Raw genomic sequence first — 13,613 nt, forward strand, 5'->3', positions numbered from 1 at the left:
ATGATCAACCAGACCACGGCCTTACCAAGATGGCCTGCCAGCTATGCAAACACCCCACCCACCTAAGTCCCCAACTTTTTCTTTTATTATAAAACCTCACATTTTCTGTCAGACCCTGAAAGAATTGTTGAAAGATTGTTGATCAATGAATTCCTAATCTAATCTTCCCTGTGTGGTCACACTGATTAAAGCTCTGTTAGTGCCCTTTACCATTGTTCATCTCTTTGATTGGCATATTGGGACAGGTAGCCACGTTTGGTCTACTGAGATCCCCAGAGCCAGGGCCTGCACCCTAGAACTCCAGAAATTACACTGGAACTTCAAGAAGTTATCAACAGATACTTCTATGTCATATCATTATTCTGCATAAAGGACACCTGTCTTTTTTTATGAGTTTTTGTACCTTACTATAAAAATTCTCAAACATACACAAAGTGGAGGAAATAAAATGAACCCCCAGGTACCATCTTCAAGAACTCACAGACTACTCAGCTTCAACCACTACAAACATTCTTCTATTCTTATTTTATCTATTCCATTTCCCCTTTCTCTCTCCTCCACCCAAAGTATTTTAAAGCAAACAACACATATCATCTCTTTCTACCTGTAAAGATTTAGTGTATCTGTAACCCATTTTCTTAAAATAACCAATGTTACCACATTCAACAACAACAAAAAAATCCTTATTATGTAATACAATACAGCTCAATCTTTCCCACCTACTCAAAAATATTTTTTAGAGATGGTTTATCTGAATCAGAATTCAAACGAGGTTCACACACAGGTTTGGGTTGTTATAATTTCTTTTAATCTTTTAACAGTTCCACTTCCTTTTCATTTTTCCCATGTTATTTGTTGAAGGAATCATGAAATCTGTCTTAGAGAATTTCCCAATCTGTTCTGGCTGACTATATCCTCCTGATACTATACACTGTGGTGGTTAGCTGTACAGGGTTGATTATATTCAGATTCCTTTTTCTTGGACAAGAGTACTTATATATAACAGTGCTATGTGCTTCCTGCATTACATCATTATCAGCACATTTGGATTAGATGATCTACTTTTAATAAAGCTGTGATCAATCAATTAGTTCAGATACTGTCAGCCTAATCCATCCCTTATAAAGATCCCATTAACCTTACTGATTACTTACATTCACTTGCCTATTATTTCTATTATTTCATTAGGGTAGAGAACTGTTATTTTTTTTAAATCCTATGAGTCCTTCTGTATTTATTAGATACAATTCTTCTGAAAGAACTTTATCTATAAACTATTCAGTTACCCAGTCCATATAAGCAGCAAAGATGTACAAATAACTCTTTCCCTTTATCACTTTTCAAGGTGATTGTGCAAACCACCTCTACAGTGACCAACGAGCTTTTTTTTTTTTTAGTATCATTATAAGCTTGCAGAATTTTATGTTTTTCAGTATAAAGATATCTTCTTTCCCCCCCCCCCCTTTTTTATACTCAACTTGTTCCATCTTTGGCCAGAAGATCCTTTAAGTTGGTTCTAGTATGGCATGACCTGTGTCTACTCTAATAGCTTCCTTTTTTCAGATACAAAATCCTAGGTTCATCCTCTGTACTTATAGACCTGGAATCAGTCATTGCTCCAGGAGCTTTGATTCCTTTTAACAGGAAATGATATCTGAAGACCAAAATCTGAGAGATAACAAGTGCTTATTTTTACTTGTCATCACTTCTGGGATTCTTCAATGAGCAAAGCTAAAAAAGTATTTTTTAGAAAGATAAACTTAAATCCTGAGTTCATATTTTTATTTTCCATTTAAATTAAACATTTTTTCTTATTTTATCTTCTTGAAAATCTTGCTTGCTAATGACATTAAAAAATGTGCCATTAGCAAGTGTACTTGTTTTCTCCTACCATATATAAGCCCACAATAAAGAAACTGTTACTATCAGTATTATATGAAATCAAAGATTTCTTGTAGAATTTTTCTATCCTTCAGATATATGCCACTAGAAATATGCAACCAAAATACTGCATTTCAAAGTAAGTTGAAATAATTCTTCTCACTGCTTTGACCATCATCATACTGTTAAGTTCTTAAATTACTTTTTAGGAAGGATTTTCTATTTAATTGGGGTTTTTTAAAAAATTGTATATGACATACATGGGAATAACGTTAAAACTTTAGAAAAAGGTACAGAGAAATTTAATTTGTCCCCTATACCCCTTATAATTTTAGATTACTTTCCATCATTTCTTTTTAACGATATAACAAACCTGGACACACATTCTTCTATTTCTCCTCCTTTCTTACATAAAGGGTTGTACACTATACTTAACTTCCATGTTAAAAATACTCTCAACACCAAAGAAGAATAAAACAGAATTCCAGACCCTCTCTTGATGCCACTTTCCTTCCAGCTATTGTTCTATTTCTTTCCTTTCCTTTCATGCAAAACTCCTTGTATATATTATATATATTTAGTTGTATATATTTACTATTTCTTACTATCCTCCTCTCCTTTTCTCCTCATCTATAAAATGAGGACAATAATAATATCTAACTCACAGAATTAAATTTTCATTAACAATAAAATGCACATCAATCTCTTTGAGCACAATGCCTAGTAAGCATTCAATGAACATTAGGTACTAAATTCTAGTATATGCATTTTGCAGTTTCATCAATATCCAATGTGATTATGTGAAAGTATTGAAAAGTTATGTGTAACATCAGACTGCATATGTTCATTATGCCTAAGAACATGATTAAGACACCACAAAAATAGGTTTAAAACTACAACGATTATCTTTTATTAATTAAAAAGGACAGTTCCAATCAATATTAGAACAACTTCCAAGTCTCATATTAAAATGACATTTGTGGGCTGGGGATGTGGCTCAAGAGGTAACGAGCTCACCTGGCATGCACGGGGCGCTGGGTTCGATCCTCAGCACCACATAAAAATAAAATAAAGATGTTGTGTCCACCGAAAACTGAAAAATAAATATTAAAAAATTCTCTCTCTTCTCTCTCTCTTTAAAAAAATAAAATAAAATGACATTTGTAAATAACAAAAGGAAGTCTTAATTCATTTTATCTTCTCTACACAGAGAAAAAATTTAAAATTTATTAAAAGAAGTTCATGTCCAAAACATGAGTCAGTTTGCTTCAGATTTTTATTGAAAAATGCAGTTTACCAACTACTTGTAAATGTAAATGATCTATATATTATCTGCTTTCTATATGGATAATCTCCATTTTCCTATTAAGCTATCATTAATTAGATGCTTTATCAAAAGTGTCATTTCCAAATAAGAAACAAAAATGCTAGAAAAATTTATATTTGTAATCACTGGATAAAAATACATATATTAAGTATATTGACTATCTAATTTTAAAAGTTTACTTTCATAATTCACAAGTAGATAGGTTTTAGACCAATTGGTTCCAGAAACAAAAACTCAAGAGACTTTACAGACACCAAAAGCCCAAGCTTGAAAAATCTACAATTGCTGGACACAGTACCACAGGTCTATAATATGAACAGCTTGGGAGGCTGAAGCAAGAGGATCACAAGTTCAAGGCCAGTCTCAGCAATTAAAGAGCTGTGGATGTTGCTCAGTGGTTAAGCACACCTGAGTTCAATCCCTGGTACAAAAAAAAAAAAATCTACAATCCAGTCAAACATACTTAGGAAGATTATTTAGCTAAAAACATAGAATCTCTTGATAGCTATAAAGTGATCATCCAGACTATCAAAGATTTTGAGTACTCCTAGTTTGAAAACTGTGGGTCCCAGTTTGAAAACATATACAAACAATTAAATTTTAAGACCTAACACAAATCTTATTTGACCCAAAATATAGTTGACTGAATTAGTATTACTAGTACCCAGAGAAAGAGTGGTAATCCCTTATCCCCAAATTCTTCTTAAAGCCTATACCTACTGAACAGAAAGACTGGGCAATGGCTAAGTCCCAGGACAAGGGAAAGACTCAATAGCACCCGGCAAAAGATCCTGACATTTGCAAGAAGAAAAGACACCCCAGCTTTCCCCACTGGCACCTCTGGAAGAAGGATCAAGGCACAGAAAAAAACATTATGAAGCATTTATACACTTCTTCAAATGACTCTTCTTTGCCCTTACAGAGTCCTTCGCTAAAGTCTCTCCAATTCTAAAAGCTAGATTTCTTCATATGTTTTACAAATTTGTCTCTCTATCCAAGTCCTCTCTCTCCCTCTCAGACCCAGACTCATATCCAACTGCAACAACACATGACACTTTCAGATGTCTTAACAGGCAACTCAAAGCCAAAACATCTACAATGGATCTCAATTCTCAAAACTTTCCTTGTTTCTTCCCTATCCTAAAACAACTTGCCATTAGTTGTTTAAGCAGAATACCTAAGCATAATTCTCCATTCTTCTTTCTTTTATCTTGCCTCCCATATCTGGCTGGAAGTAAATCCTACAGATCATTTCTACAAGTCCTTCACAGATATATCTACATTCTTCCATCACCATCTCCTAATCTAAAACGTTATTACTTACTTACCCTGGGCTTCTGCAATAGCTTCTTAATTGATTTCCTTGCTTCCATTCTAAAGTCAGTAGTTGGTGTGATCTTTTAAGAACAAAAATCACTCCTGTCACTCTCTGATGGATCACCACTATACTGAATTTAATTCTAATTTCCTAACTATGGCCAGACCTGGCTTCTGTCTCTCTCCAACCTCTTATGATAGTATTCTTTCCTCCTTACTAGAGAAGAGAACTGGAATTCACTTAGATCCCCAAGTTCTTTCCCAACTCACACACCTTTCCTGCACTACTCTCTTCCAGCTCCTATATAACTGGCTCTTAATCATCTTTTGGATGTTAGCTTTAACAATGTCCTCAACCAGGTCTCCCTGACTTACAAACTTAGTACAGTACTTATTCCCTTTCGCACACTCTGCTTATTTCCTTTGAAACAAATCACATTCTGTGATCGCGTTCACATGTGTACCCGTACTAAGTGGAACGTAAATGTCAAGAACAAAAAGGTCTATATCCCTTTTACTGAAAATAGTAAAAACCATTATGTTTGTACCTTGAGAGAGCAAATTTTATAGTATGTAAATTATAACTCAGTAAGAAAAATATTGTTAATCTCATCTGCATATTCAAATGCCTTCAGATTATCTGAAGTTATAAAAGGAAAAGAAAATCTTTCATTTTACTATGACTGAAAACAGAAAAATAAGTTCTTTATGTGCCTAAATTAGGCAAAAAAATTAGACTTGAAAATTTTTCTGTCACTAAAAATATTGCCTCTTCAGTTTAATTAAATGTAAATATCAGGTAAAATACTTGTCAGACATAACAGATGACAGTTAACTGAATTTTCAACCAGTTATTTTGTTATTATAAGCTATAGCATTAAGCAAGGTACAGATTTTGAGATCTCAATCAAAATTAAATCTAACTTTAAATTATACTGTTATATCGTGTGCATGTACAAATATGTAACAACAAATCACATCAAAATGTATAACTAATGCACCCACCAATAAAAATGTGGAAAAATTTTTCAATTCAACTTGCAAAACTGATATGACTTTATTTCTACAAACTTTCTTGTAACACTTTTTCCTTGATTGAAAAATCTCTTTCTTACCAATGGTACAGAATAGAGGACACAGAGACTAACTCACAAAATTACAATTATCTTATATTAGACAAAGGTGCCAAAAACATGCACTGGAGAAAAGACAGCATCTTCAACAAATGGTGCTGGGAAAACTGGAAATCCACATGCAACAAAATGAAATTAAACCCCTATCTCTCACCATGCACAGAACTTAACTCAAAATGGATCAAGGACCTAGGAATTAAACCAGTGACTCTTCGTCTAATAGAAGAAAAAGTAGGCCCTAATCTTCAACATGTGGGATTAGGCCCCAACTTCCTTAATAAGACTCTTACAATGCAAGAATTAAAACCAAGAATCAATAAATGGGATGGAATCAATTAAAAAATTTCTTCTCAGCAAAAGAAACAATCTGTGAGCCTACATCGTGGGAGCAAACTTTTACCCCTCACACATCAGATAAAGCACTAATCTCTAGGGTAAATAAAGAACTCAAAAAGCTAAGCACTGAAAAACAAATAACCCAATTAACAAATGGGCCAAGGACCTGAACAGACACTTCTCAGAAGAGGATATACAATCAATCAACAAATATATGAAAAAATACTCATTATCTCTAGCAATCAGAGAAATGCAAATCAAAACTACTCTAAGATATATCATCTCACTCCAGTCAGAATGGCAGCTATTATGAAGACAAACAACAATAAGTGTTGGCAAGGATATGGGGGAAAAGATACACTCATACATTGCTGGTGGGACTGCAAATTGGTGCAGCCAATTTGAAAAGCAATATGGAGATTCCTTGGAAATATGGGAATGGAACCACCATTTGACCCAGCTATTCCTCTCCTGGGACTATACCCAAAAACAGCATACTACAGGGACACAGACACATCAATGTTTATCGCAGAATTCACAATAGCTAAACTGTGGGGCCAACCTAGATGTCCTTTGAATGGATGAAAAAATGTGGCATATATACACATCAGAATTTTACTCAGCATTAAAAAAGAACAAAATCATGGCATTTGCAGGTAAATGGATGGCCTTGGAGAAGATAATGCTAAGTGAAGTCAGCCAATCCCCAAAAAACAAATGCTGAATGTTTTCTCTGATATAAGGAGGTTGACTCATAGTGGGATAGGGAGGGAGAGCATGGGAGGAATATGAATTCTAGATAGGGAAGAGGGGTGGGAGGGAAAGAGAGGGGGCAGGAGATTAGCAAGAATGGTGGAATGTGATGGACATCATTATACAAAGTACATGTATGAAGACCTGAATTGAGTATCAACATATTTTATATACAGAGATACGAAAAATTGTGGTATGTATGAGTATTAAGAATTGTAATGCAAAAAAAAAAAATAGCAACAAAGTACATGTATAAAGGCATAAATTGAGGTGAAAATACTTTATATAGAGAAATATGAAAAATTGTGCCCTATATGTGTAATAAGAATTGTAATGCTCTCCACTGCTGTTGTGTATTTTAAAAATAAATAAATAAAAAGAAATAAAGAAAATGCTATCCATAAATTTAATGAACCACTCACGAAAAAAAAAAAAATCCCTTTCTTTATTAGTTTGCATAAGTGATGCTGGCTGTTATAACAAACCCCAAGATCTCAGTAGCTTAACATGATAAAGATCATTTTTCTCTGAATTAAAAAAAAAAATACAGGTATCCCTTTTATAAGAATCCAGGAAACTCAGGATTAGCAAATCAAAAAGTACTAACTAAATTTTCAATTAAAAGATTCTACTGATAAAACTACTGGCTCCACAGAGTAACATAATTAAAACTATTTCTGTTAACACCACCACTATTCTTCCCAGCACTCACTCCTATAACAAATAGCAACTCTTATCAGATACACACCTTTTATCACTTCCACTATCCTACCTTAGAAAAACCTGGTCATATATGGTACAGCAGAGTTCAGCCAAACAAGATCAAGATCAAGATGGAAACATCCTAATGGTACTCTGAGTAGCCCAGACACAGAAATGTTCCATTCAAAATAAATGACTGCTTAACCTTAATAAACAGTGGGTCAAAAAAGTTCTGGTACTCACTTAACAGATGTTGCAAAATAACAAAGCAAGGAAAGCTCACCTACTCGTATATTATTCAAAAATAAGTCCAAATATGAATATTTTTTCTTTTTAAAACATTTACATATATACCATTAATATATATACTTACATATTAATATATATACTTTAATGTCTAACTAGACATCAAAAACAAATGAAGGAGCTGGGGTTGTGGCTCAGTGGCCGAGCACCTGCCTCACATATGTGAGGCACTGGGTTTGATCCTCAGCACCACATATAAATAAATAAAAATAAAGTACATCAACAATTAAAAAATATTTTTAAAAAAATGAAAATAATGAATCCCACTATTATTTATAATTATAATGCATCAATACAAAATATTTTCAAATTTTAAAATATTATCCAACTCAAATACACTTAATACAAAAATCTGAGAACTGAGTTTAAAAAACAAACAATATTTTTATATTTCAAAAAATTCACAGTATTAGAAGATTAAATTTTTTATGTGAAAGATTAAATGTATGTCATAATTATGTATGCCTTAAAAATCACATTCCTACTACATTTGACTTTAGTATAATCAAATTCCACCTGGAAATTTTTTTTTAATATTTTTTTTTTTTTTAGTTTTAGGTGGACACAATATCTTTATTTTTTTTATGTGGTGCTGAGAATCAAACCCAGTGCCTCACGCATGCTAGTGGAGTGCGCTACCACTTGAGCCACATCCCCAGCCCATCCACCTGGAAATTTTAAAATCTTAATTTTTAAAATGTAAAATATCTAGTCTGTACTGGATCAGTAAGAGTAATCTCTACCTAACAAAATAATTTAAATAACTATAATTCAAATCCTTTGAAAGTAATAACTTTTAACATTTCAGTATTTACATATAGTTCAGTCAAAAGTGTCAAACAGCTTTAAAGCACTAAGTACAAGGAAATGCACAAAATTTCTGTGGAAAATAAATTGTGTGAATTTGTACTGGAATACATCTCCCTTCCATTTACAATTAAATTCACCCAATCTAAAGCCCCAGGAAATTCAGAAACACTATGAATGCAAGCATGGTTACCCAAACAGCCTTGTCCAGTCGTTGCAGCAACAAATGGTACAAAGACTAAACACAAATATTCTGAGCCAGGTGCAGTGGCACACATCTATAATCCCAGAAGCTCAGGAGGCTGAGGCAGGAAGATCATGAGTTCAAAGCCAGCCTCAACAATGGTGAGCGGCTAAGCAACTCAGTGAGACCCTGACTCTAAATAAAATACAAAATAGGGCTGGGGATGTGGCTCAGTGGTCTAGTGCCCCTGAGTTCAATCCCCAGTACCCACCCCCACCCCACAAAAAAGAGTAATATTCTAGAGTTCCAAAGGGATATTTCCTGCTTAGCAGTTTCCATTCACTGGCCATTCACATATCAGATGTATGTACAATAGAGAATACCCAAACATAGAAACTATGAAAATATAGGCCACAACAATGTAGTTTGCAGAGTTAAGATTATATGCCCATAGCTTCCCTATAAATTTATCAGGATAAACATAAATAACTACATACTAGACTGCTAAGTGTTAGCATAATAGCAAGGCTACGTTACTCATTCATCACAGCCATTAGACAACAAACCATCCAAACCTGCCTCTTTTTATAGTTGAATTGGTTCTTTATAGTTTATAGATATAACTGACATAGCCAAGACCCTAAATGCCTTTCTTCATCTACTCTACAGTCCTCATATCTAATGTGAATAAAATGGTTAAGGGCCTAGGTCAAACCAAACTGGACTCAAATTCCAATTCTATTGAGAGTTCTATGACCTTGGGAAAAAAATCACCAAACTTAAGTTTTCTCATCTATAAACCTTATGCCATAAGGTGTCTATAAGAAATAAATGTGATAAAGCATAGCAAGTAGAATTACACAATAGTAACTATTTAGCAAATGGTAGCCTAAAAATCAGAGCAGCTGAATAAAAGGATAATAGACAATAAAAGGATTATAGACAATCAAATCAGTAGGCTGTAAAGAAGGGAAACTTAAACTACAAATTCTTAAAAAATCTTTTTTAAAAAAGCATTAATGCACGATTAAAACAAACATTACCTTCAGAGTACTTCTATTTTTCCAAAAAGATATTAGAAAAAGGCTTTAAATGACTGAAATTTTAGTCAGCAGTCATTAAAGTTTTCAACTTAAGTCTATTTCTCATCATCCTTCACATTCAATTTGATAGTACTTTTGTTCACAAATGGTTTTAAAAATTTGAACTATACTGCGGTGACTTATAAGACAACAGTCTTATATCTATGTGTATGGATTATCATAGCCCCTTGAAATCAAGAGTTCTGAAGTGGTTACGCTGACCGATTTTTAAAATTACCTATGTAAGGTAACAGGGAATTACAAAAATAACAGATACAAATTTCAAATGATATAATACAAGCTACTTCCTCTGAAAAATGAATGGAAGACTTCCTTCTGGATTGTAGGCACTTTGGTTATGGAATGTTATTAAAGACTCAGAATATATTCTCAGAATAGAACCTATATGCCTGGTTCTATTCTTGCTTTAATTCTAACACAATCTCAGAATAAAAGAAAAATTTGAAAAAGTAGCACAGACCAGATCGGCTCATCAGCAAAGCTAAAAGACCTAAATATTCAAAGTCACTGCTTTAGTGTAACAGCAAGAACAGCAAAGACAGAGGGAATGTACCCAGAGAGGAGACAATCAAGAAGCACTTTGATCCCAGAACTGGAAAATGGGAAACAGGGAATGCAAGCGCAAAAAAAGTTTTGCCTTTAACACTGAATTCAAGGTGAGTCAGGTCCATCTTAGTTACAGTTTGCCTATAAAAACAGATAGTAAAAAGAGATAAAGAAAAAAGTAAATAATTGAACTTAGAAATTTGTATTTTTTAAGTTTTCTTAGTCCATTCTAACTGAACAACATTAAGTTCAACCATTTAGGTATCTATTTCTCTGATAATTAAGTCTAAACTCAGATCAAGGTCCCAAACTCAAGTGAAAGTGGCCTTTCTTGACAAGTATCTTCACCATCTAGTAGCAATTACCTAAATTTCAGATTTCACACTACAGTCCAATTTCAGGACCTAAAAAACTAAAGTCATCAAGTTAAAAAAAAAAAAAAGTCATATTAGAATAGGATCCACAACTAACTATTCATACTCTCATCAATATGAACTGGTACACTTTCCAGTTCCTAAACTAAAGCTTAAACCAATTATCAATACCATTCAAAGTTAACTAAACTGCAAAAGAGCTCAATTCCACATCTGAAGATTTTAATGATTTGGAAATATTTTCATAAATATGGCAACTTCCTGAATTCTTACCTAGAAAGTACCTTCCCCTCCATAGCCTACTAAAGATCTATCATCTTTTTACTAAGGACTGTATTACTATGTGATAAAGTAATAGAAAGCATCTAGTCATCAATTCAACATTAACTATGAAAGAATACTTAAAAAAGGAAATTATTAGACTCTGACTTCTCTCCTTCCTTAAAACTGTTATCAACTCTTTAAGAAAAATGTAAATGTCCCTGTGAACCCTGTGAATAGCTACATTCCCTTAACACCCCCAACACAAAAGCTAACCATTCCCTTGTGCTCCTACAACATACTACACCCCTCCTGTATAACACTAGTCACCATAGTGGTATAGTTACTTATTTATATGTCTGTATCCCCCACTAGACCTGAGCTTCATAAGAGCAAAGGACAGTCATCATCATCTTCACACTGCATAGATATTTGAATGCCAAGTCAATAAAATCCTAGTTAAATAAATAGATGAAGCTCAAGAAATGTGCTTTTTGAGGAGCGGGGTACATGTATGGTAAGTTTACAGGGGGAGGGGGAGTTGAATTTTAAATATTCATATGGAGATTAAATATTCACCTATGATTAAGTCAAATCAATATCTGACCATAAAGCTGAGATCTTAAGACTTCAGGATTACACTTTTAGAGTTTAGCAAGAATTCCATTAACAGCATGTAAACATGTGACCTGTCCTTACAGGAATCCTAAAAAAGACAACTTCAAATCTCTATTCTTCCTCCTCCCCCAGCAGATCCCATTTACTTTCCCAGAAGCCACTGCCACAGGAACCAAGGCCCATCAGATCCAAATAGAATGGTATCATCCAAAGCCATCAACTTTTCTCCTTCTTACTGGGGGAACTCCTACTCCTACAAGGCACTGGAACCCCTGCTTCCAAGTCCACCTACCTCCACCAGGCAGATATTAAGGAAGAGGCACAACAAATGATCTCTTAAAAACCAAACAGCAGGGCTGAGGCTGTGGCTGTGTGGTAGAGCGCTTGCCTAGCATGGGTGAGGCACTTGGTTCGATTCTCAGCACCACATATAAACAAATGAATAAAATAAAGGTCCATAGATATAAAAAATATTAAAAAAAAAAAAAAAAAAAAAAAAAGCAGCCAAGAGTGGTGGCACATGCCTGTAGTCCCAGCTTCTTGGGGGCTGAAGTGGGAGGACTTCTTGAGCCCACAAATTGCATAACAGCCTGGGCAACACAGCAAGACCCTATCTAAATAAATAAATAAATAAAATTTAAAAACCACCAAAGAGCACTTGAAAAGCTGTCATTGTGGGTGGACATAAAAAACATAATTTCTGCTATATTATTGCTTAATTGTGAAAATAACATCAAAAAATAAATTTTTAGGACCCCAGGTTCCACGTTGATGACTACCATAGCTATGGGATACCACTGAACAGTTGATCTGCTCAATGACTGTGATACTTCAAATTAATCTCTAATGATCATAACATAAACCTGCCAAATCTAATAATAACCATACAGTTTTTAGTGAAATTTGTAATAGTAAACACATGCATCCCTGTCCAAATCTCATTAACCTGGAAATGACAGTCTATTACTTGATATTACAATCTACTTGGAGAAAACTTGCTGGAGGATAAAAAAGTTAGGTTTACCACAAGGCTGAGTCATGAATAGGATGCATATTATTTGGTAAAGCCTCAAAAAGCATCTCTGTGTGTCTACAAAAGGCAGAAGGGTTGAGAAAGAAGTTTTGCAACTGATATCCTCAAGCAGCTAATAAACGACGGCACTTACAGTCCTCCACTAGTGATTAGCACTACATGGGGAAAACTGCCAAAAACAGGTTTCTCCAAGGCAGATAAGGTAAAAAGGTTTCATATTCCCTTCTCTAAAAAAAAAAAAAAAGTTACAGAACAGTAATAATTCGTTCTATCAGACTGCAGACCAAGTCCCTTTTGCTTTAACAGTACAACATGAAGATCTCACATAAGTACATATATGATCAAGAATGTACTTGGGCTATATTAATATTATGATATTAAATGATATTTTGGCTGTTGTGAACAGCACTATGACTTTCAATTCTGACTACTCTGAAAAGCTACTTTTCATTTCAAAATTGTGTAAAATTAATCATATGCAATAGAAAATTTTTTGTAAAGCAGAAATTTTTTAACAAATTGCTACCATGTGAAACTTTTAAACAAAAGTTCTGAATAAACCAGAGTTCCAGCTATTCTGTTCCAAGTACTTACATACCTCAGGGGGGTTTTTGCCCTCTACTAAAATTATTTATATCATAAAATACTGACACACACAGCTAATGCCAATGAGTTATTTTTCTAACCCTCCTGTTTTCACAATAATTGTCCTAATTCCCTGATTATTCTAGAAATCTAAAAGCCTAACCAAACTTAATACTGTAACATTGAAAGAGTCCTAATTCATAAATATCTTAAGTGTCTTCCTAACTTAGGCTGTAAAACAAGACTAGAAGGCATTTAGTAAACCCATGTGTATATCTGTCTGATGCAAAAATAGTTCCCACCCTAAAATACACACCTTTTCCATATTTAAACAAAAGTTTAAGTAA

General features: G+C 33.9%; 1 protein-coding gene across 1 annotated transcript in view; it reads right to left on the minus strand.

Moving 5' to 3' along the window:
• The window catches only part of Herpud2 (HERPUD family member 2), a 41,691-nt gene that overhangs the window by 27,082 nt on the left and 996 nt on the right, over nt 1-13,613 (minus strand). The window lies entirely within an intron of this gene.

This window comes from Marmota flaviventris, chromosome 1 (genome assembly GCF_047511675.1).
Source record: "Marmota flaviventris isolate mMarFla1 chromosome 1, mMarFla1.hap1, whole genome shotgun sequence".
NCBI classification, from domain to species: Eukaryota; Metazoa; Chordata; class Mammalia; order Rodentia; family Sciuridae; genus Marmota; species Marmota flaviventris.